Raw genomic sequence first — 25,896 nt, 5'->3', positions numbered from 1 at the left:
AATTTTAATTTAAAATAACTTTTAAAAATAAAGCTATTCAAAATATCGTTTTTTGTTTTGAAACTGTTTTTTAGAACACAATCAATAATTAATTTGCCTAATAGGGTAAAACAACCAGTGAAGGAACACTACCTAGTGAAGGAACATTTCATATATATTGATGAAAAATGAGAATTTGAAAGTTCTTCTTTAGATTGATTGGTAGAAATAGCTTACTGCCAAACAATAGGAAGCCATCTAGCAATGTTTTGGATTACCTGGTCAAATAGACTTCTCTGGAAAAATTTTTGAATTTGTTATTATCTCTGCAACACCATGTTTCTTTGAAAAAATTATAAGGTGAGTGTTTGTATTTATATATTTGAAGTGGAATTAATTGCATGCAATAGTTTTATTTTTCTCACTATGAAAACGGGTATTTAGAATATAGTTATTGAAGTTACGTTTTATTTGTTTTTAAGCATCATAGCATAATAAAGTATTGAGATAAGGGAGTGTTTATTCACTGGATCACCAAACGATGAAAAACCAGTGAAGGAACATGTGTTCCTTTACTGGTTTTTTTTCTAAGTTAATGAAAATAAAAGATAAGCTTTAATTTTATTGTACCTGTAGTGATATTCCGCATCAAAAGTATGTTAAAAATACGAAAAACAACTTCTAACCAGTGAGGGAGCAGGCATGTTCCTTTACTGGGCATAGATTTCCCAGTGAATGAGCAGTATATATGTTAATATGTTGACACTTTAATTTTCAATTCATGATTATAAAAAAAAGTTAACATTTTCCAAGTATTTATATGTTATAATTTCAAGAATAGGCTTGTTTTTAAATATTTGTATGGCTTATAAATTCATAAAGAACATTAAAAAAATAACCAAAATTAAATGTTCCTTTACTGGGTGTTCCTTCACTGGTAAGAGCTGTTCCTTCACTTGGTCTTCCTACTACTTGTTATTTGTACCTCCAAAACTTTAAAACAATATTATGTAAGTTCTCAATTTTTTTTTTGCATAATTTGCAATTAGTAACAAATATGTTGACACTGTCATTTAACTAAAATTACGAATTTTGAAATTAATATGATTTTTTAGAAGGCAAGCGAAGCTTAAATGTTCCTTCACTGGTTAGTTTGCCCTACCTTCCCATATATTTTACTTGAACTTGATTTCATTGCTATTTTTTATATGTATTTTTTATGAATAAGTGCATGTAATTTTCAAAGTATCATTTGACAGAATATTCATGACAAAATTTCAGACTTTTCAGAATTTAATGTTTGAGTTTAGTCACTCATAATGCCAAGCATTTTAAATTTTTTTAAAATTTTTTTTGTCTTACTTAGTGTACTACACCATCTGATCAGTTTACTTAAAGTTTGTAGAGGTGTTCATGACCAGTGTAATTGTTCCTTAACTCCCCTGTAACTCTAGATTTTTTATTTACTAACTCTACCTTCAATTCCACCCAAAATACTCAATTATATGTTTAAATCAACCACGCAAAGAATAATGTATATTGCGTATACATTTGACTTTTCCTAATGTAAGTCCGGGGAAATACATTAACTCCTGTTAAAATGCTTCTAACGGTTAATGATTAAGCAGATATTAAACTTGCAAAACTTCAATTTATATAAAGCCTCAATATTAGCACGGTCAGCCTTCTATAAAAATATTCTTAAACTTATATGTTTATCACATAGCTTTGATTATCAGAGAAACAAAGAAAAATATTGATTAAAGTATCGGGACATTAAAAATCATATTTTCAAAACTGGTAAAATTGATCTGATTCATGAAAAACTACAGTATGTTCTTAAAGCCAAGATTTTCATAATTTGCTCATTAATTCCAAAACAATGACATCTATAACCTAAAATGGGGTGCAAATGTATACCTAAAGGGATATGCATTTTTACTTAGGAGGACAGTATACCATGGGAGAACGGTATATTTTATTTTACCTATATTATTTATTTAAAATTTAAAGTATGGAGAAAAGTGAGCTTTGTTACAGCTAGTGTAACTTAAGTTTCAAATAATGAAAAAAAAAATATTTCTCAAAACATCAAATAGATTATAATAAGATTATGCAAAGACAAGTAATTTTATCACAATTTGTTTGCATTTCGATTTAAAAAAAAGAAAAAAAAAAAAAAAGGAAATGAAACTAAGTGGTTTACTGTAGGTTTATCTGAAATCTATTTCTTGCATTTATAAATTTTAATTTACTAATGAAAATAGAACAAAATTTGTCATGATTCCATGGAATTGCTTCCTTTTAAGTAAAGATGATGCTTAAACTGGGTATGCTAGAAAAATGCACAGTAGGTAGAAATTTAGAGTTCGCGTCAGTCTCATTAAGTTGAGGGACATTTAAGCTATGGGGAGCTATATCACTTTTCTTATCTTTATTGGAATTTATAGGTAGGTAGGTACTTTATTAACGTCACTGTAGAGCAGCACAATGGGCTATTGGTGACGTTCTGGGAAACATCCCTGAGGATGATCCAAAAACATACCATCGCAATTTTCATCCTCTGCAGAAGGGATGGATCCTCTGCTTTGGTAGCCCGACGACCTGCGCGTGAAGTCAAGCACTTTACGGTAGAACAGTTTAACGACGACCGATACCGCTCCCCCTCGATCCCTACTCAGGGTATTTATAAATTTAATGTTTAGTGAGTATCCCCTGAACCCAGATGGCTCAGGGGATAGAGCGTTCGCCTTTCAATCAGGTGAACCGGGGTTCGATGCCGGCGATGGCTGATCGATACGAATTCCGCATCCGGCTTGCATCAACCACAGTGCTGACGTGAAATATCCTCAGTGGTAGATTGATCATGGGTTAGAGTCCCCCTGCGGTCATGCTAACCGTGGGAGGTGCTCTTGGTCTTCCTCTCCTTGTAACGCAAGCGGGTTAATTCCATCAAAAAGTTCACCACGAAGGCAAATTTCTCCCTATACTTGATCCAGGAATTCCCTTATCTTCTGGATTGCGTTCAAAATTACAAGGCTACAGAGTTGAACATTAGTAGTCATAAACCCAAAAATTGGATCAACTGTTCGACGACGGTTATGAAATAAAATGTTTAGTGAAAACTGATTTTAAACGTAGAATAAACCATGAAATTTCAAATGTTGACAAAATGATTTTAAAATATCAAAATGCAAACAAATTATTACAGGATATCCCCCATAGCAAAATTTTAAATGATACTGCCGTGATTTGTTTGTGTATCGATACTTTGAAATAATTCTTCACAGCATCTGAAACTTCATGGTTTGCTCTAGGTTTTCTTTAATTCAAATTTTCATACATTAAGTTTTAATTTAACAACAGGGGGAAAAATAAAATTCGTCATGAAATGCTTCTCCCCTGGTATTGCATCCTCTTAAGTTGAGATGATGTATAAACCAGGACGCTACACCACTTGAAAAACTTTTCATAGCCGTTTCACTTCTATTGGCATTTATAAATTTAAAGTTTAAAGAAAATAGAGTTTAGAGTAAACCTTGAAGTTTAAAATGCTATAAAAAAAATCGGAATGCAAACAAATTATTACAGGATAACTTCCCCATTGCAAAATTCAAAATAATGCTACCATAATTTGTTCGTAGTTTGGTATTTTTTCACAGCATTTGAAACTTTCTAGTTTTTTCTAGGTTTATCTGGAATAAAGTTTTCTTCGTTTTAAATATTAAATTATCTATATAGATGAAAGAGAATTCGCCGTTAGGATATATTCCTTGTTACAGCTTCCCCCTCATAGTAAGAATAGAAAGTCTAAAATACCCAATTATTTGATTGCAATTTCTGAAGTTATGGTGATACAAGAGTGAAAACTGCTCTTTCTGAGTCTCATGACGCCTGATTTTTAAAAGATTTGATTATTATTTCACGCTTAATTGAATATTTTTTGATTTATTCTTATCAATAGGGTGAGGAAAGAATTTTAGTTCTAAATGGACGGCAACTTCATAATTAACTTATTTCCTTCCTCTCATATCATTTTTGGGTTTAAGAGTTTTTTTGTAAAACCTCCGAATTTTGCCGATAACACAATGTTTTCCGTTTTTATGGAACTTATTTTTATATTTTGAGCGTTAAGGAATTTTTTAAAGGAATTATAATTAAATGTGCAAGTAACGTATATTTTTTCACTAAATATAAATATGTTCTTTCGTTTTTTATACTTTTTCTCAAAATTCATTTAATTCTTTGAAGCATACAGCTAATAGACTTGTAATGACGTCTTACTTGTTACTTGTACTGCAGTTTTACATGTTCGCAAACATTAAAGAAAATAGATATTAAAATAGTTTCAAAAAGGTAATATTCCAGGATTTCCTGGAATTACAAAGTCAATAAATGCAGTTAGTTATCTAATATTTTCATACTTTTGTTTAAAGGTTAAGTATTTTGAATACCAAAAGCTTTTTTCAAGCAGTACTCTTAAAAACTGATTAAAGAATTTCAATAATTGTAATTGAGTAGCAAAATGTTTAAACAATTTCGTGTCACAGTTTCTTTTAATATCTCAGAAGTATTTGTTTTTTGAATTTTATACCATTTCTTACCCTAAAGGACACTATCTGTTTTCCAGGAGAATGTAATGGTTAAATAGAAAAGATTTCAAGAGAAAATAGTCAGAACTGGAAAAAGACTAGCCCTTTTAAATTTTGATTAAAAATTCAACATTCTAAAGAAAAGTAAATATTTTTGTCTTCCCCCTTTTAAATTTTAAATATGTTGTTTTAAGCCCTTTATGAATATAATTTAGTGAATAAAATATTGTCCGTGAGTCCATGAAAATTCTTTTTCAAAAAATGCAGCGTTCCTTTAAGATTAAAAAAAATTACTCCTAGTAGTTAGCTGTCGAAAGTTTGGATCACTTAATGTTCAGATTTTATCATCTCAAAGAATTCTAATTTTATAAAAGTTTATTTCTCAAGAGCAAATCAACCGATACTTTGTATGCTTTAAAATTCGATTAATTTTTTACTCATTATTAAAATAATTGGTAAAAACAACAAAAAACTATTACTAATTAATTTTTGAATGGAGTTTTTTTGACAAGTATGTTTTATAATCATGTGTAAAAGTTTTTCACGCACTTTAGTTTTGGAGACAAATTGCGTATAAGTGAAATAAGTTTTAAGTTGTCCTGATTTTCAATTGCACTTCTAAGCAAAACATTAATAGGGTACCACATAATCTCCAAAAATTTGGCAGACCTTGATATTTTGAGGGTTTAGAATTCAAATTTTTCGTGAGAGATATCGAGAAAATATGTCAAGAGAAAATACGTTTTTGTGTCTTATTTTGTAATTTAAAATATCATATGCACTAATTAATTAGCATATTTAAGGTTAAAGGCCTTTGAATAATTGAGATTTAGTCCTAGGGCGTGAAAATGTAATCAGAAGTCATTTGGGGTCTTTTTTTTAGTTGTGTAATAAATTCATAAACATTTCTTAGATTAAATTCCAAAAGCAATTTTTCTAATAGGTCTAGTTCGCTTAAAGATTCATTATTTAATTTTAAAACTTTTTAACTTTAAAAAAGAAAGTGTTTTGAAAACATACGAGTGCATAGTACACTTAATTATTATTTTTTCGTTGTGCTTAAGAATACGCATAAAGTTTGACGTTTAAAGGTTACAATTTTGTGTTTTCTTGATAGCCTTAAATCAATGCAAAGTTTCCAAAGATTTTTGACAATGCAGGGTTGTTTGACATGTAGAATAAGGGTTTATGTTTAACTTATGCACTTTCTTAAAATATCTATATTTTTAAAATTACTTCTTTGGATAGTAGAAGAGTGAAATTATTTGCGGAATTTAATAGCAGAATTGCATGTTTGCCTAGCATCTCTTATGAAAAAGCATCTTTTTATAAAATATTATGTTTGTTTATTAAAATTATTAATTACTTTTACTGATTTTCGATTTTTTTTCAAATTTCTTATATATTTATTTATTTTGAGATTACTAATGAAACGAGTGAACTTACGAAAGAGAAATATTCTAACTAAAATAATAATTTTAAATGTGAGTGAATTTTATTTATTTAAAAACTTTTTTTTAAATTCGCGTTTAAAGTATTAAAGTTTAAAATTCTCAAATGAAGAAGTTAAAACCATCTTTCTTTGTATCATTGACTTACATAAAGCATCATGAGCAATTTGCTTTTTATTTTAAAAGTATTTTAATTTATAAGGTTTCATATTTCATTTTGTTTTCCGTTTCTGTTTTTTTTCCTAAATTTGGCTTTTACTTTTAAGTTTATTATATTTTAAGTAATGTTTTATTAAGAACATAATACTTAATTTAATTTATTCTTTTATTTTATGAGGAATCATACTTAGAAACAAGACATTAACTCCTAGTTGAAAATTTATATATTTCCTAATCACCAATTACGATATGAGGAAAATATTTAATGCATGTTAGGTTGATTTCAGCTTTCTTACACGTTATTTTTTTAAAATTTAATCTTACAACTTCTGTTACATCAAATAAAACTATTGTCTTTGTTAAGAAAGTTTCATGTTTGCGCTTTTTCATTCACTTCTTTCAGGTACGACAGGTGCTAATGACGTTAACAAATTGTGCTGGCTTTCATCCTTTTCTATGGGTTATTAAGAAAAGACTTGCACTCAAATCGAATATATTTTATTCTGATGAAAAATCAACGAAATTTTTTGATTTGTTAAACATAAAACAATGCGATAGAAGCAATAATTTAAAATTTTATATTAATTTTAAATTGTTTAAGAGAATTATGCTTTAAATAAAATTTTTAAATTTAATTACGTTTCAATTTCATATTCTCTGTGTTACATAATAATTAATTTCGTTCAAACTGTTAAAGTTAAAGTAAAATTGTTAAATTTACTGTAAAATACACTCGAAATTTATTAATAAATTTGAACAAAATATTGAATAAATTAATTGAATCAAATGCAATGATGATATTTTTGAGCCTGATAGTAATCGAGAGATGAGACATCCAGAAAATAAAAGACGAACAAATATCAAATCATATGTAAACAGAGAAAAAAAAATTAATTTTCATAAAATTATCGCACTGCATGGTTAAAAAATAGAAAAAAAACATAATTCTGGTTAATAAAACCAAAATATACGGTATTAAAACAATTCACTTGGTAATTTTTCCAATTATATGGTAACGACTTATTGGTAATTATGATTTTTAAAATTATAGTTCTTAATACCATACACTTAGTGAAAAATACAAAGGTGAAACAGAGCAAATGGAATGGTTTTTATATCATGTTCTTAGGTACAATGGCAAAATTGCCAAATTTTATCCCATATTATAAAACCATATTAATATTACAGAAATCAATACCAAAGTTCTTCTGTAAAAATTACCGGCTTTTTGGTGTTCACACAGTAAATTTTACCATAAGACAGAAGCACTGTAAATTTTACCATATTCTTGTAGTTTTGACTATACTTTTTTATAAGTGTATAATTGTGAAAATAGTCATTTTATTTTCCATAAAATTTTTAAATAAATTAGTTTAAAAAGTTTTAAATAAACTAGTTAAATTAATTTATAAATTTATCTTAACATGTAATATTAACATATTATATTTAGAGTTAACTTAGGAATATAAATACTGCAAATGAAAGGTATTAGTAATAATATAATATTATATATAATTCAATCATACATCGATAGAAAAGATATTCTAACTACAAAAACTTAAAATTAAATTTTCCTTTAAAGTAGTAATATTTATTCCCCAATTTTAAATAATTGTGATATTAAGAAATATTTTTTATTAATTTGAAAAAATACAAGTTGTATATAACCAAAAAGAAATAAAAGTATGCATTTTTTCCTTACACATTTCCTTTTTTTATATAAAAAACATGCAGGACAGTAATTGTAAGAATAACAAAACTTTTTGTTTGAATAACAACATTAAAGAAACTCTGTAAGAATACAGAGATAAATTAGGAATTTCTTTAAAAAAACGTAGGTTCATATTCAATTGAATGAAATGAGTTTCAGTGATACATAATATACCAATTTTCTCTAAAGAAACATACATTCAGATATTTAATTATAGTTTTATTTATTTCATAAGTAATTAGTTGCTAATATATAAAGTGGGTAGAGTATTTGCTCAACACATTCCGTCTTGTGTTCGTATCCCCGTGCAAAAAGCTATTTCTTTATTAGAGCGCAATTTTTTTGATTATTTCTTATCTCTAGCAAATCTTCTAACAAATTGGATCTGATGTAATATCTTCGATAGTTTTAGATCAAGAGGGGATTAAGGTTGTAGAGTTTTACTTACTTTATTTATGTCTTTTATGAATATTTTTTTCATTGTTGATAGAAATTTTCCGCTTTTTATTTGTAGCATGATGTAGATTCTCATGCATGTATTTTCATTGATTTTATTTTGTAGTGTAGACTGTTAAACACTCTGTTTTTTTATGGAAAGTGATGATTAATAGAATCGGATTTTTTTAACAAATATATTTTCTATAGATTCAAGTTAATTTCAAGCAAGAAATATTTCAATTTAAATGCTGTTTTAAATTTAATGGTATTCAGATATTAAAACAAACTATAATTTAAGAATTCTAAAAATATAAATAAATGGCATATAGCATAAATAATGTATTTTATTCATTTTAATCCAAACTATATAATTTTACTTAGATATCACGATCAGAAAATAATATTCTTTTTTTAAGAATTATAATTTAGAATTTTTACAACTGATTATATATTAGAAAAAAATTTGTTTGAAATCCCATTTTTGTTAATTTGCCCTTTATAGGAATGATAACTCGACTATCAATTAAAATGTGAATTTGCTTGAATTGTTTTATTAATTTAGGAAAATATAAAGAGGTATTTTATTTAAAAAATAGCAGATCAATGATTTTTAATTAAGTTGTCATTTCCATTAAAACAATTTTTATCGGGTGAAATATTAAAGCATAAAAAATACTAACTATTTTTAATGATTATTTGATCGAAATTAGTTTCTTATTTTAGTTTTAAAACTTATTACTCAATATGTCATTTTTAACATTAACTATTTTTTTTGTTGTTTAGGGCAGAATTTCTCTACGGAGAAGAAAATATTTGGTAATGACATATTTGGTAATGACATAATTCGGGTTAATGAAACGAAATATATGGTAATTAAACCATTATTGCGGTAATTTTTCCGTTCATTTGGTAACGATTTACCTGAAACTTAAAAATGATATTTTTAATGTCGGTATTTGACAATATCTTATAAAATTTGCTACGCCAATAAAAATTCATTATTACATGCATATTACGCATAAAACATAAAACTTCAAAAAATAAATTCAATTACCTTATACTTCTTTCTTTTTCTCTCAATAAGAATTTTCTCAAAAAATATTTTGAAATTTTATATTATAAAGCACTTTTAACTGCTTAGAATACTCATTGGTAACTCATTAGTTTGAAGCAGCTGAAACAGAAAGAAAACTGTAACTTTTATAAGTGACGAAATATAAAAATTGAACAAAGATGCATCTATTTTTTAATTTTCAATCGAAAGCTGGATAATTTTTTATTCCCTTTCCCAAGTTGTATAATTTTCATTTCCATTCCAAAGTTGAATCATTCTTTATTTCCATTTCAAATTTGAATCCGTATTTATGCCTATTCTAAAGTTGCATAACTTTTAATTACATTTCCAAATTGAAATCCTTCTTTATTGTCCATTACAAAGTTGTAGCAATCTTTATTCCTATACAAAAGTAGTATGATTCTCTATTTCCATTCCAAAGTCTTTGAATCAATTTTTATTTTCCATTTCAAAGTTGTATAATTCTTTATTCCTATTCTGAAGTTGTATAATTCTTTATTCCTATTCTGAAGTTGTATCATCCTTTATTTTCATTTCAAAGTTGTATTATTCTTTATTCTCATTTCAAAGTTGTATCATTCTTTATTCCTATTCCAAATTTGTATCATTCATTGTGACGATTCTGAAGTTGTATCATTATTTATTCCCATTCCATAGTTGAATCATTCTTTATTCCCATTCCAAAGATGTATCATTAATTGCATCATTCTTTATTTCCAATGAAAAGTTGTATAATTTGTTATTCTTGTGAAGGAAACAGAATGAGTAAAATAGCTGAGTTTATTTCAGTCAGAGTAAATTAACGGAAAAATATTTTTCGCTAAAAATCTTCAATTAAATTATTTTATTGAGGTCATATAAACTACTATTAATCAATATTAAGAATACGTGTACGTTTAAAACAGGAAATCCAAATAAAAATTCGAACTTTCCATATCTTTCATTGATGTTTATAATAATAATCGAAGAAGCGTTTAGGTTCTCATAAAACCTAAAGTAATTTGTTTGGTTTACTCGAAAATATTGATAAGCCTTTTATATTTAATAATCTAATGCCTTAATAAAGATTTACTTCCCAAAGAAAACAAGAAAATCGAGAAGAGCGCGAAGCGAGAGAAGTCACATGATCGCCTCGTCATTTCCGTTTTATGCGCGGACATAGACACAATTTTACCAAACTCTTCTTCTTCCGTTCATCACCTCTGAGGAAAAGGCAGAAGCGTTTGCGAAACTCGACAGGTGGCAAGTTGAAATCATTTAACGTTTTTAAATTAAATTAAAAGTTTTTTTTTCATAATTTAAATTTTCTAAATAAATGAAGAAGGTCGCTAAACATTCGTGAAATCTCCGAAAGTAACGTAACCATTAAAAATGTAAAATCAAAAGCCCGGATAAGGAGAAGAGTAATTTATTTCGATGTAAGTAAAAGTTTTTTTGAAGTTTCTTTCGACCTTGTTTATTTGCTTTAATCATAAATATAATATATAAAAGGCATTTGAAACAAAGTTATAAAGTTTTAAATTAAAAATTAGGCATTTACTTTATAATAGTTGTGCTTTTAATAAAACTAACAAATTTATCTGTTTAATTTAATTTTTATTTTAGCACTTCATAAATTTGAAATGCTTATAAGAAATTCTAAATTCTAATATTGTTCTTGTTGTGGATAATAATTTAAGAAATATTTTTTTTCTCTTTGTTTATTATTTTCATTTACGTAGTATCTTTTTCTGAATAATAATAGCATTTTAATTTTTTTTTATATTTCTTAATTACTTTTAATATTCAAGAGTGATAAAAATACTCAAAATTTAATATGTTATATTTATATTGATATTCTCATTTCTATCTATTATTTTATTCAAGTTAAAACTATCTTTAAGCATTTTAATCAAAAAATTTTTTCTGATTATTATGATTGTCAATAATTAATAATGATTGTTACCATTCTAAACAAACGAACTTTCGTTTATTAGAATAATTTCAAATTGTTAGCTTTTACCATCACGTATATATTTTAGCCCATTATGGATAGTATAAAGTAAGCAAAAGTTTTTTTCTAAAAACATAGACTTCTAACTCTATCATATGCTGTTAATAATTTAATAATATTAATGAATTATATAATCATTATTTATTAAAACAAGTTTCATAATTTCTCATTTGTTTTAATGTAAATATATGACGAGTAATAAACCTTTCATCAGGAGGTATATTACTCGTTACCTTTACCTTCTACTCGTTCGTTTATCCAGCACTCGTTATTTTTACCTTCTTCTGCCAAAAAATGATTCTATAATTTTAATTATTTGTAATAATGATAATTATTCTGATGAATGAAAATTTATTAGAATATTTTAAAATGTTTTGTTTAAAGCAAAACAAAATTAACGTTAAAATATTTGTCTAACTATACGCATCATAAAATACTTTAACCTAATTGGCCATTTTAAATTACATGTTCGAAAAGTAACTATTTGCTTTGGTAAATGAATGAATTAACAATAATTAAACTACTTCTGAGTTTCTTAAATCAGTATATAAATGTAACTAAAAGTGTTTTATTTGGAATAGAGTAGAGCTTCTATCAATCGCGAAATTGGGTGGAAAGGGTATCGCAGATAACAACAATTACGAGTAATCTGAAAAAAAACTAAAAAAAGAAGAATCACGAAAAATAATTCTTAAATGTATTCATACATGAGTATGGATTTTAAGCATATCACAGAAATTTTCCATTTAAATCACTGATCGAAGACCTCATAAAAGTGTTCATACATAAAAGTGTTCAATCTCATTTTCTTATTAAACAAAAATAATGATCGATCACGTGCAATTATAATTTTCGATCTCTTCGAGGTTAATCCACTCGTACATATTAATAAATATAATAACAAAATCATTAGAAGCAATCATAAAAAATTAAAGTTTGCTGTGATTCTAACATTGATTTTATAATGATATAATCAATACATAAATATCCCTTAAATATTTTTTATATCATGGGTTATTCAATATACGCATTTCTTTAATTTAAATATTCTTTGAATTGCTCTTTTTTGCTATATCGGTGTGATACATTATATGGCCTAATAACTTAAAAATTAAAATTAATGATTTGCTTTGTTTGTAATGATTCTAGTCAATTAACATTCTTTAAACTAATTTTAAGAATTTTGTCTTCCTTAACCTATAGATATTAGTTATGTTCTTTAGTGAATTATCATATTGTATGTAATAATATCAGACGCTTCTTAATCATTAACAATTAATTTTTATATTTTTTATTGAGTTTTTTTAAAGGTTGTAAAATGTATGATTATTTTGAATTTTGTTTCTAAAATAATTATAAGTGTTTACACTAAAATAAACACAACTCAATCAAAGAAAACAATATGTAATCCATAAGATACAGAAGAACACGCAAATAATTGACATAAGTTAATTTAAAAAATATAGATATCTTGTAAAAACTAGTCTCGATAGACATTTTCGAGGAGAATCGAAACTAAGTTACACTTAGTGCAAAGTTAAAAGTATTTTTACTTAAGTTAAAAATATTTTTACTGATTTACAGAAACTTTCATATTTCAATATTTCCCCTGCATATCAAAAAAGTATGTAATTATTGCTATTATTCTTCCAATTTCCTTCCTTTTTTTCAAGAACAGGAATAGGTGTCAATATTTAGTTTGGTTGCCAGTAGGAGTAGTTGCATATAGAAAAGAAAATTTCTAGTAAAATGATAGTACTGTATGGTAATGTCATTGTTGGTAAAATGCAACAGCATTTTTCTGGTTAATAAAACCACAATATACGGTAATTAAACCATTCAGTTAGCAATTTATTTAATCATATGGTAACGGATTAACAGAAATTTTCATTTCTTAAATTATAGGGCTTATTACAACACACTTAGTAAAAAATGCAAAACGGAAAAGTAAACTGAACTGAAGAAATGATTTTTATGCCCTGCTTTTAGGTATCATGATGAAATTACCAAATTTTATCACATATTGAAAAACCATGTTTTATTCTTAATTGTATTAAAATAATTACCAAACCTATTCGTAAAAAACTAACGAGTTTTTTGGAGTTCCAATAATACCAGAAACCGGATAAATTTTACCATATTTAGGTAGTTTTGACCATAATTTTTTCTTCATCAGGACGCACTTGGTTCGAAACCCACATTGGCCTATCATGCCATGATTGATGATGATGAAATATTACTTTTTATCTTTAGAGCAAAAAATATATATTCCAAGTATTGAATGGAATCCTGAAATTACTGCGCTAGGAATTCTGTTTATCAATATTTGTTAAAGTTTGAGCAGTTAAAGGTTGCAAAAAGTTCAAAACTAACAAAAAATATTGAAAGTTTCAAAAAAGTTTTTTACTTATACGCTAAAAAGAAAACTAAACATTATTATTGGCTTTATTTTTGTTCTAAAGAAAACTTATTTTTATGCTGTAAGTATGAAATATTTCACATTCACCGAACAACAATTTTTTTTGTTCTTAATAGAAACTTTGGAAAAAACAGTTTTAAAATGCTATCAGCTACAAAAATTTATTTTAAAACTGTTGTCTTTCAAGGACTTTTATGTATCTTCTAAGCTATATTCTAAGTATACAAAGGTAATTCAAAAGACTTTCTTTTACTGAATAAGGGAAAAAAATTATATACAAAATGAATAACTTTTGAGATATATCAATGTTTTAAACAACAACCAATAAAAGATAACTAATCTATGTCTTACAAACTAATCAGTCATTTAAATAACAAAAAATAAGTTTTAGCATAATCTTAACCTGTAACTTATTTTAACCTTTTTCTCCGAAAGTTAAAGGCTTGAAATCAATTTTATATACTGGTAAGACATATACCATAGCAAAAATGAAATAGCAATTTTTCATTAATTTTCTTAGCGTTATGGTGTCAAAAATCATATTTTTCATTTTACTATTTGTTAATAACTTAGAAGGATAATGTATCATTCTTTGTATATTTGCAGTTCTTATAATAAATAAAATATTTGAAACTGCACTTAAAAGTTTTTAAATCAGATAATTTTTTCTTTCATTTCATTTTCGTAACATTTTACACAACTTATATCATAACAGTTTTATTTTCATTCTTGGCTTAACAGAGATTGACTTAATTTACTTTAATCAAATAACTGATTGTGTTCTTTCTTCACAAAAATATGTAGCATTCTAAGGTTTTAATACTTTGTGTGGATTATATTGGGAAAAATTAATTTCCACATCGCCCTTAGGATACCGGGAGTCTGTTATATGGAAAGGGGAATCTCCACTCTAGAATATTTTTCCACTTATGGACGAGTCTTTGCAAATATTTTCTCTTGATAATAATTATCAGAGAAAATACTTGATGTGTCCTAATAGTTCATAACTTTTTAAGTAATACTGCAAAAAAAACGTGTTTTACAGTAACATCTTTGGTCACTGAACTTTAATTTGATTACAATAGCAAAATAAAATTAAAATTTATTTAATTTTAGAAATAGCATTATGTTTTCAATGCAGCACAAGATTTATTTATCTTTAAAGAGAAGATTCTTATTTACACTTACAGAGCCTGTTAAAGATGTATGTATAAACAGTCATACACTGTAAAAAAATCCGGCTTAAATACCGGTACTCAGGGTGCCAGCAATTTTTACCGTAAAATCCATTTCATTTTTAAAATTTCACGGAACGAAGAATGTCTGATATAATGCATTTTTTTTACATTATTATTTACTGCAAGACCATTGAATCACTGTAATTAAGTAAATATTTTTATAAGAAGTACCGTATATAATTGTTTGGCAAAAAAGGATTTCACGGATGCTGCAATCAGGGTGCCAGTGTCTTTTAGTATAATTTGATCTGGAATTCTTTACAGTGTAGACTAGAACCCATACAAATCGATGAAGAAGGGTATATTTCAATAGCGATAACACATACGATTTATAAAGTTTTGATTATCATGAAACATGCTTCAACGTGTATACAACTAGAACTCAATGCCTTATAAAAATATTTAATTTATTTTAACACCTGAAATGGGGGCAATTATTTTGCACTTTCAGTGTTTTTACGGAAAGTGACGGTTCACTACGCCAAGTACAGAGGATAGTTCCTGGTTAATATGAAGAATGTTCTATTACACTACTTGGTGTAAAAAAGGTACTAACATTTTCGATATTCAGTAATACTAATATACAGTAATAATGATTTATAATTGCAGAAAAATTAGGTACATATAAGAATCCGTAAAGTTATTTTTAAGAAACAATATAAAGTAAGAATCATTAATTTAGATTATATTGTTACAGTAATTCTTAAAATAAAATTGGTCTGTAAATCAATTATACAAGTACACTGAAAAAAATTCCGGATCAAATTAAGATATAAAGTACCAGAACTTTAGGAGCATCATCCGGAAAATCCATTTTACCGTAAGATATTATACTGTAATTTTGACAGTAGAATATTAATTAGAGTGAATCCATGATTTTACGGTAAGTTATATTACTATAAAAATATATGGTATTTACGGATTATCAGTTTTTTTGTTCCGTAACATGTTCCAGAAAAAAATGGAATTTTGGGTTAAAAGTACCGGCACTCTGAGTGCCGGTACTTTTTACAGTAATTTGATCTGCAATTTTTTACAGTGCAGCACAGAAAGAATATTAAGATGAATTCGAACTATGCTTAATAGATCAGAGGGGTTATAAGTTATACATAATAAAATTATTTAATACAGTTCGAAGAGACTTTAAAATTAAAAAATAAATCACCTTACTATGCTATGCAACTTACAACTTATAGAAAATTACATTACAAAAACTCAAGTTTTGGGGCCCATCCGCCAAGCAAATGAAAATTCATTGAAGCGATACCAGTCCTCCTGAGACGAGGGTATCTTATCGGTGATCTTTTGTTTATGAAGATATATAGTAGCATGAAAGGCAATCTGCCGCCAAGTCGTACTCGAATTTGTAAACAATCAATTGACGATTTTCAAACGGCTCCAACACTGGTGTCAAATATAATTCACCTAAGATGCAAATGCACTTGAGAAAGGTGTAAGCTTTTTTCATTAGAGGTGTTTTGATTGATTTACACTCTTTAATTGTTTATCTCGTTTATAAAATCCCGTGTGTATCTCGTATGTAAAATCTCGATTTGGTGTTGAAATACACACAATATTTTCGATTGCTCAATACAAAATTTGGAGAAATATACACCACAGTTTATACAGTGTAGAAAAAACATGGTTTATGAGGCATTTTTCTAAACAAATTAATTATAAAATTAATCTTCACATGGTTGTACACAAGGTTGCATTGCGTTTGAGTGAAGCAATTAATTGTTGTTTTAATTGAGGCAAGGAAAAATTTCACCACTCTCATCTTTTTTTTAAATATTTGTTGGGTACGTTCTTTTAAAATATAATGTTAGCACAAAAATGTTCCTTTAAATTGATTCCTTAAAACATAATAACAAAATTTTGCAGCACAAGCTGAAAAATTGCATAGTTAAATTAAATGTTTATCTTTTGCCTAAATGATTTAGAAATGATTATAAAAAAATATGATTTATGAAGCATATTGTAATAAAAATTATTAATAAAATTTATTTGCACAAGGTTGACTATCATTAAAGATACTTAGGTGCAAATTTAACTAGTGTTTTATGAAGCAATTATTTATTGTTCTAATCAGGACAAGAAAAATGTCCTTTCTGTCCACTCTAATATTTTTTTTATCATTTGTTTGTAAATTATTAAAAAAATATCAGCGCAAAATTATTCCTTTCATATGATTTTTTAAACATTTAGAACAGAATTTTACAATCCAAGCAAAAAACAATTTACATTTAATATAAACGTTTATCTTTTTCCTAAATGATTTAAACATGATTAAACCTTGGGATACTATAGAAAACATGATTTATGAAGCGGTTTGATATGAAAATCATTAATAAAATTAATTTACACAAAGTTAACTATCATGAAAGACAACTGGGCACAAACCTTACAAGCGTTTTACAAAGCAATTATTTATTGTTCTGATAGGGGCAAGAAAAATATCGCTATTAACTCCTCATTATTTATGTGTAAATTCTTAAAAAAATTTAAGCGCGAAAATATTCCTTTCAGTTGATTCTGTTAGAAATTATAGCAAAATTTTACACTAGCTAAAAATTTGCAAATTTAATTTAAATGTTAGTATTTTTCTCTGAAGGATTTGAACATTAATATACCAGGGAAAAACATGATTTATAAAGTATTTTTTAATAAAAATGTTTTATAAGTTATTCTACGAAAAGTTGACTACCGCACATCATACTTGCATGCATATTAAGCAAGCCTCTTCATCATCTGTTGACTTACATAAAACATACTAATCCATACTCTTGTTTAACTCATTAATAACAAAAGTTTTTTTTCAAATTTAATATTTATGTGTTCTAGATGTAATAAATGTATTTTTAATATTTTTTTCTTATCTCCGATTAGGAGGTAGTAGTGACTTTTAAGAAACATGAAACAAAACTGTGGAATGATACCTATCCGAAAAGGAAAAATTCTAAAGATAGTGTGAATGATTGCTTTATTTTAATTTATTACCAGATGAAACATTCATAAACACTTTAAAGGCTGTAGTTAAATTTAAACACCAATAATTGATAAAGTTAACACCAACTTCACATGCATTGACTCTACTTCTAATTTGTTTCGCCAATTTTGGCTAAGGTTTGGAACTTCTTAGACGAACACGATAAATTGTTTACAATCGAGAAATAATAGAGAAAATTATGTTCTCAAAAGATTTACATAGATGAATGTCTATTGTATTAAAATTTTATAATATTTAAATTCTATCCGATTCTATTTTGTTAAACCTAATTCAAATTTATATTTATGTTCTCTATGTGCTATGCGTAAGTTTGATTAACAAACTAATTTTATTTAAGAAAAGTTGCATGTATGTTTACTAAAGTATTTTTACTTTATATTTTATAGCAAAAATAACTTTCATTATTTTATGAAATGAGGGTAAAAAAAAGTTTTGAATTCTGCAATTGAGATATGCAAATTTCAACTTCATGTTAAATTACGTAATTCACAAAGAAAACACGTATTGTATATTTACATTTCTGGTGGAAAAAAGAGTCATTTTGGTTTATAAAACCTAAGTATACCGTATTTAAATCGTTCATTTGGTAATTTTGCCATTCACATGGTAATGGTTGATATCATTTACTGGAAATTCTGGTATTGAAAATCATAGTTATTATTGCCACATATTTTGTAAAAATGCAAAACTGAAATTTTTTTTTAACCTAATAAATAGTTTTTTGCCATTTTCAGGCATCATGATAAAATCATCTAATTTTGCCACATTTACCAAACTTTTTCTCAGAATGTAAAACAATATTTAATTTTTAATTTTACCAAAATCATTACCAAAGCATTTTGGTAAAAATTGCTGAGCTTTTTTGGTGTTTTCCAAATGACAGAAATAAAGTAAAGTGTACCATATTCTGGTAGTTTTGTTCGTACTTTTTTCTCAGAGTTTAATTAAAGAAATGGAATATTTGAGTGAAACCAGCGAAATAATTTTTGAGTAAAGGAAGTTAATTTTCATTTTTAAGAACAATTGAATCATTTGCGATTGTGCTACTTAAAATTGCTTAGTTTAACTATTTTTATACTGCAGTACCTTATTTAAACTTTTTTTTTCCTCATTTATAAATTTAAACTCTTTTTTGCAGATGTAAAAAAAAATAATAACTAAAAATATTTTTTTTGCATTATTTTTTCTGTATATGCGATTTTAACAATTGTATTTATTTTTTTATTCTCTTAAATAGTTCTTAAATAGGAAAATATATACGAGAATAAAAATAATTAAACTTTCGTCCGCTATTAGGACCATACTATTAAAACCAAGAACTCATTAAGGCAATATGTTCAAGATTTCGGCTAACTTCCATATGCTAAAGTAGGTTTATTTACAGAAAGTAGGTTTTTGTATCTTAAAGAATTCTTTGCATAAATTTATTAGAATATGAAAGTTAGGCTCTCAAACTATTAATATTGCATTCAAATACGCTATATTCCGATCACTATATCAGAATTTATAAAATTGTTTTTTACTTTTTGTTATTTTGCACACAGTTCATCCAAACATGAAAATTATATTCAAATTATGTCGAAAATATGTTTTGGTGCATAAATATATTATGATACATTGAGTGATATGGAATTTTTTAAAATTAAACTTTTATACATAGATAAAAAATGTGATAATGTGATAATACATAAAAATGTGATAATGCATAGATAAAAGATGTGATAATGTAAATGATGAGACTACTTGAAGCATTCTAAAAGCCTTATATAGTGCTCTATGAACTTTACTTTATATGTATGAATAACTCAATCCTGAAAAGTTATTTATATCAAGTAAATGTATTAAAAAAAACAATGTTTCTTTTAAAAGTACACAAATTAAAGTACACAATTTTAATACACTGAAAGGTAAAATATTGTCAAAACTATCAGAATATAGTGAAATTTACTGTGTGTATGGAAACATCAAAAAGTGCGGTAATTTTTACCAAAGCACTTTGGCAATGCTTTTGATAAAATTAACAATAAAATATGGTTTCATAATATGTTTTAAAAATTTGGTAAATGTGGTAGAATTTGGTAATTTTATCGTGGAACATTAGAGCATGGCGTAAGGAACATTTAATCGTTTAAATTTACTTTTCAGTTTCAAAATTTTTACTAAATTCGTGGTATTAAGCATTATAATTTTGAGAGCCAGAATATCTGGTACCAAATGAATGGTTTAAACACCATATATTTTAGTTTTATTATACAGAAATGACATTATCATACAGTACGGTAATTACACCAGAATTTTTTCTCCCAGCAGAACTGATTGGATATTGAGAAAATATTAGTGGGAATTAATCAATAGAAATGCGCAAATTATTTACGTTTAACTAAAAGTTTTCCTACTGGCTAAGTATTCGACGTAGATATTAGTAAATTTCATTTAGAAAGGATGTAACATAATCAAATTTAAAAAAAAATACACGTATTGTTACAAAATTAAACTTTAACTTGGAGCATCCCGAATAAAAATTGTATTTAAGCAATTATAATTTTTCAAATTTTAATTTCTTAATACAAATTTCTTAATTTTCGTTTTAAAATTTAAAACTCGTAATGCGCAAAAACTATGTTTCTTTTTTCAAAAAAACAGCAGGCAACTTTGTTTGCGCTTTTTGAAAAGTAATTTTCAGCAAAAAAAAAAATTTCTAAACAACGATAAATTTTTTACGACATTTAAGAAAAGTAGAGAAAAAGTATGATACTGAGGGCGATAAATTGAGGACGAGCAATTTTATTTTTATGTTAATACAAATTTTAGTAGTTATTTACAATCATTTTCTTCTTCAGAAAAATTGTGCAAAAATGCTTTGAGTTCGGATTAAATTACGTAACTTCTAAAATAAAAAACTAATAGCTATTTCCTTCAATTTTAAGTATCAAATAAAGACGTTCTAATTTAAGGCATGTGATGCTCGTACCAGTATTGCTTCAAAACAACTTTCATTTACGAAATTTTTCTTAATTTTGAAGCACTGGTTTAGACTGAAAATGTTGTAATCAAGAGCTTTCAAGGACTCTTCTTAAGCTTAAGTTAAAAGAATATTTCTCCCGAAAAATAATTAAAGGATGGGTATCGGAACGGACTTAATTATCAGAATTTAAGGATTATATTTTTAAGAATACAAAAGATGATGCCACTTTTAGTTTACTCTTGCATTTTTATTTGTAAGTTATAGAAAAGATTATTCAAAAGAACTGACGCTTTTTTTAATTAAAAGAAGTATTTTATGAAATATTTCTTTCTGCAGCTGAAGAAAAAAGCTGTTTCCAAGAACAAAATTCGGTTTTATAGTTTCTATTTAATAATATATACTTAATATATAATAAACAATATATGATAAATAATACATAATAAATAATAATGCATAATATTCAATAATATGTAATATTTAATATTTAATAATGCATAATAGTATAATAATATAATAAATATACAAATATTTACCAATATTTTTGCAGAATTCCGATTGACCACACGGAAAAGAATATTCTAGTAAAATGAGAGTACTGTATGGCATTGACATTTCTTGAAAAAACAATGCATAATTAAATTGGAATGTACGGTGTTTAAACCATTGATTTGGTTAATTTTGTCGTTCATATGGGAGCGATTAACCGGAAATTCTACTGTAACATATTAGTCTCCCCATAGTGTCAGAAACACGATAAATTTTGTCAGTTTTGACCACACATTTTTTCAGTGCGCAATTAATGTATATTTCTAGAATATAATTTTGAAACAAATTTAAAAATTCACTGTAATAGAAGCAAATGTAAAGACCTAAATAACAAAAACATTATCAAAAACTGACAATTCATTTTAGAGGCCGATTAGAGCAAAAGGAGGATGAAAATCGTCTTAATGTAAATGTAAAGAGTCTGAAACATCAATACGAATCATTATACATAATATAACTCAAAGAAGGTCAGCATATAAAGAATAATCTAAGTTGCTGTTATATAATAACCACTTTTTTATTTTCTAAGTTAGGGAACAGGCTGAAAAAAGTTTGGTTATTTTAATGCTAGTCTTAATTTTGCTCGAGTATTAATTAGTGAAGCAAAAATTCTCTACTAATTAAAATACTTTTTAAAAAGAATAAAAATTTTTTTTTTTAAAAAAAATGGTATATATTCTTTTTTGTAATTTGATTTAATAACGACCAAAACAGTTACAGTGATATAGGAAAGAAGTATTGTATTAATTGAAATGAGTTTTTTTTTCAATATCTTAAACTAAACAATACGAAACCAAAAATTTTTGAAGCAGTTATGACATTCTTACTGAAAAATCTCCCTTTTATTTTCTACTTCACTTATTTTTCAGCTTCATTTCTCGGTAGCTGTTCAGTATACAGTGAAATAAAAAAATTTAAGAATTAAAATTACATAGTTTTTTAATATGCATTTATATTGATAATTATTGATATGTTTATTGATACATAATTAAATTTTTATTAAAATAAAAAATGTAAAAAAAGTAACAAAATTATTACAAACCATTTTATACAAAATTTCCTCAGTATATAAGCGAGTTCGACATATTCGTGTTTATTTTTTAAGCTCAGTTATACAACTGTGGTAAAACACCTAGAGAGTAAAAATAGCCTTAAGAAGACTTAACTTTTGACTAGTCAAAGTTTTTGAGGTAAGGGCTACATCACACAGATTGTGGCTACAATCCTATGTTCGGAGTTGAAAATCAGATTCTACCAGAAAAAATTAAGAATTTTAAAGAAAGTTGTAGCATACATTATTGCTTGTATTGTTAATTATTTCATAATATACCGGCTAATAAAACCATAAATATTGGATTTTACTACGCAAAAATCCTAACCATTTGGGGAAGTTCCTTTTCTTATTTTGCTCACTAATGTGCTTAGAAAAGAATTTTTGGACTATTCATTGCTAAATTCTGAATCATTAACAATGACAATCAATTTTTTATGGTAACAGCAAAATAACAATTTTTAAAGACATTCTTCTTTAAATACAATTGAAAACTATTTGCAAATATTTAAGTAATCATGAAAGAACATCAAATCCAGGCCTTTAAATAAATAAAGTGTTCTTTTCTAAATAATTTGAATGATGATGTATGAAAGTTGACATTAATTACACATTTGAAGGCACTTCATATGACCTCGCAAAACCTTCAGTCAGACACAAAATTTAAGGAATCGTTAATTTTTTGCACTTTGCAAAATTAAAAATTCTCAGATTTACCGTCATTTTACAAAACATAAGATCCTAAAGTTGTTAAATTGATGATGAGAAGTTCAATATTTGTTTTGGATTTATTATTTAGAAAGATTTATAATTTTAGAAATCTTTATTTTTAGGTCATTAATTATATACTGAAAACATTGATAGATTTATTTTTATTCCTATGAGACACCTATTTATCGAGTCTTACATCTCATTACTAAATAAAAATTGCTAGAAACTGTTAATAACTAGTAAGTGTCAGTTTTAAAGTTTAACAGAGCTTAGAGACATAAATGAATATGACATACGAGTTAGAAAGGCATGACGTAGATCTGGCGAAATCGAAATTCGAGTAATTTAAAATTGGCTTCTTTATTGGCATTTCATTAAATTGTAGTTTATTTCTTAACTGCCTTGCTAAATCTGTTAACCCCTTAACAGTGACATATATTTCAGAAAAAGTGAACCAAAAATGGAAATTTTATTTGACAGTCTAATTTTGTTCTTTATATTATTATAAAAGTTAGAAAATGGTTTTTTATTACAAAAATAGAATTTTAAATCCAATAACCGTATATTAATGGATTACATACACATCTTATTCAATTAGAGGAAATTAAACAAAATTTTGAAGCTAAATATAATATAACTAGTGTAATATAATATAAGAAAACAACAATATGATTTTCAATAAATAAATTTTACGCTAATTAAATTTTACAGTTTGATATATCCCAAAACACGTTACTGCACACAAGCCATTGACTGAAGTCGTAATTGGTGAAAAAGTAGGACCACTAATGCCACTATTAGGACCATTATTAGGAAAATAGTAAATTAAGTATCCTAAAGTAGAAACGAACTCAGCTTGGGCTTCACAAAATAGAAACGTTAATTTTTCACCTGCCAGAAGTCAGTTTTTAATATCATAGAGTAAGAATTACAAAATAATTATTTATTGTAATCGTCTTAAATTAATCGGATTAAAAATGGGTTGTTTTAAACTTCTTTGTAGACATTTCAATAAATTACTATCTATTTTTAATCTGAGTTGCTTCAGTGCATTAAAGGAGACAAAAATGGGTAAAATATCAGAAAATATCTTGCAAACATTTTTTTATAATTTCTAATATAAAGTGAAGGATTCTTAGAAAATTGAAGAAAATAAGTCACAGAAATAAACGCTTATTTTAAAAATGCATTTTTATTCTCAATGCAATGTAGTAAAGCATTTTAAATTTTTCATTGATATTCTGCTCCTTATTATTTCACTTTTAATTATCTATTCAATAATATGAAACACATAGTGATTATCAGTTTGATACCCTTTCTTACGATTATTTTAAAAAGCTCAAAAAGTGTTTCGAAAGATTGCAATTAATTTTTCTCAAACTTATAATGGTTCGCTGACTCTATCACATATCGTTATCTAGGCTGTAATTCGAAAGCTGTTTGCTTAAATTCCTTTTATAAGATATTTTTTTAACCATTAATTTTTGAAAAATATGTGAGGAATTACAGTAAAACTGTAAAAAGCAATTTTAAATCAGTATTTTTGTCTTTCGTTCTATGACGTAACAAAATAAAAGTAAATTTCACTTTGAATAAATTAAAAAAGACAAAATATGAATACTCAACATATCATCGAATATGAATATGAGAAAAAAATATTTTTCACATATTAATAAATTTTGTGTCAACGAGCAAGTTATTTAAAGAATTTAAAATTTTTGGCTGTTTAAAGCTCATATTTAAAGAAGTATTTTTAAAAAAGTTTGTTATATTTAAAAAAGAAAAAACCTTGTTTTAAAGATATGCATTGATTAAATCTTTCGCAAGTTGCACTGTTAGAATTTGCATACTAAAATTATGGTAAAATAACCAGCAAAAGTCGGACCGTTCAATTATCCATAAAATTTACTGTAAAGAGCACTTTTTATCTTTATGGCTTTGAAACCATTCATATCTAGTATTTTAAAAAAAACATAAATACAAAACTAAATGATTTTAAAACAACCATGGTTACAAAACTGTAAAAAAGAAATTTAACTGGACATTGGAGATCGTTTAGCAGCTTTATGGTGATGATATCTATGAGTGGATGAGAGAATCGTATTCTAATTGCCAAGGTTACAAATAGGAGAATGCAGGAAACTGGAAACTCTTCATGTTTTGAAGGGAATAGAGGAAATATTGCTGTGCCAACGTTAGGATTCAAGCCCCCGTTCTGTAGAATTGGCATGTTTCTGGCTCTATGGGAACAACAAAAAGTTCGTTAATTTTTATTGAATCTTATTAGTAATGATTTTGGTGAAATTAAAAATAGAATATCGTTCTATAATGTGAGATTAAGTTTGGAAAATGTGGTAAAATGTGATACTTTTATCATGATACCTTAAAGCATATAAAACCATTTATTCGGTTAAATTTACTTTACAATTTTTTATTTTATTCTTAATGTTTAGTAACAAGAACTACAATTTAAAAAACCAGAATTTTCGCAAACTGTTTGCATATAAACGAAAAAATTACCGGATGAATGGTTTAAATACCGTAGATTTTGGTTTCAT

At 26.3% G+C, this 25,896-nt stretch overlaps 1 protein-coding gene and 1 long non-coding RNA gene across 2 annotated transcripts in view; one reads left to right on the top strand and one right to left on the bottom strand.

Moving 5' to 3' along the window:
- The window catches only part of LOC147801216 (uncharacterized), a 62,556-nt gene that overhangs the window by 32,023 nt on the left and 4,637 nt on the right, over positions 1-25,896 (bottom strand). The window lies entirely within an intron of this gene.
- LOC107453207 (gamma-aminobutyric acid receptor alpha-like) overlaps positions 10,601-25,896 on the top strand; it is a 204,747-nt gene continuing 189,451 nt past the window's right edge. The window contains exon 1 of the mRNA XM_087155302.1: positions 10,601-10,823. The gene's annotated coding sequence lies outside the window, so the exon portion shown is untranslated. The remainder of the gene's footprint in view (positions 10,824-25,896) is intronic.

Source organism: Parasteatoda tepidariorum, chromosome 11, assembly GCF_982258835.1.
Source record: "Parasteatoda tepidariorum strain Cologne lab strain chromosome 11, Ptep-v5.0, whole genome shotgun sequence".
Classification (NCBI taxonomy): Eukaryota; Metazoa; Arthropoda; class Arachnida; order Araneae; family Theridiidae; genus Parasteatoda; species Parasteatoda tepidariorum.
The sequence above is the reverse complement of the archived record's forward strand: the minus strand, read 5'-3'. Positions and strand labels throughout refer to the sequence as shown.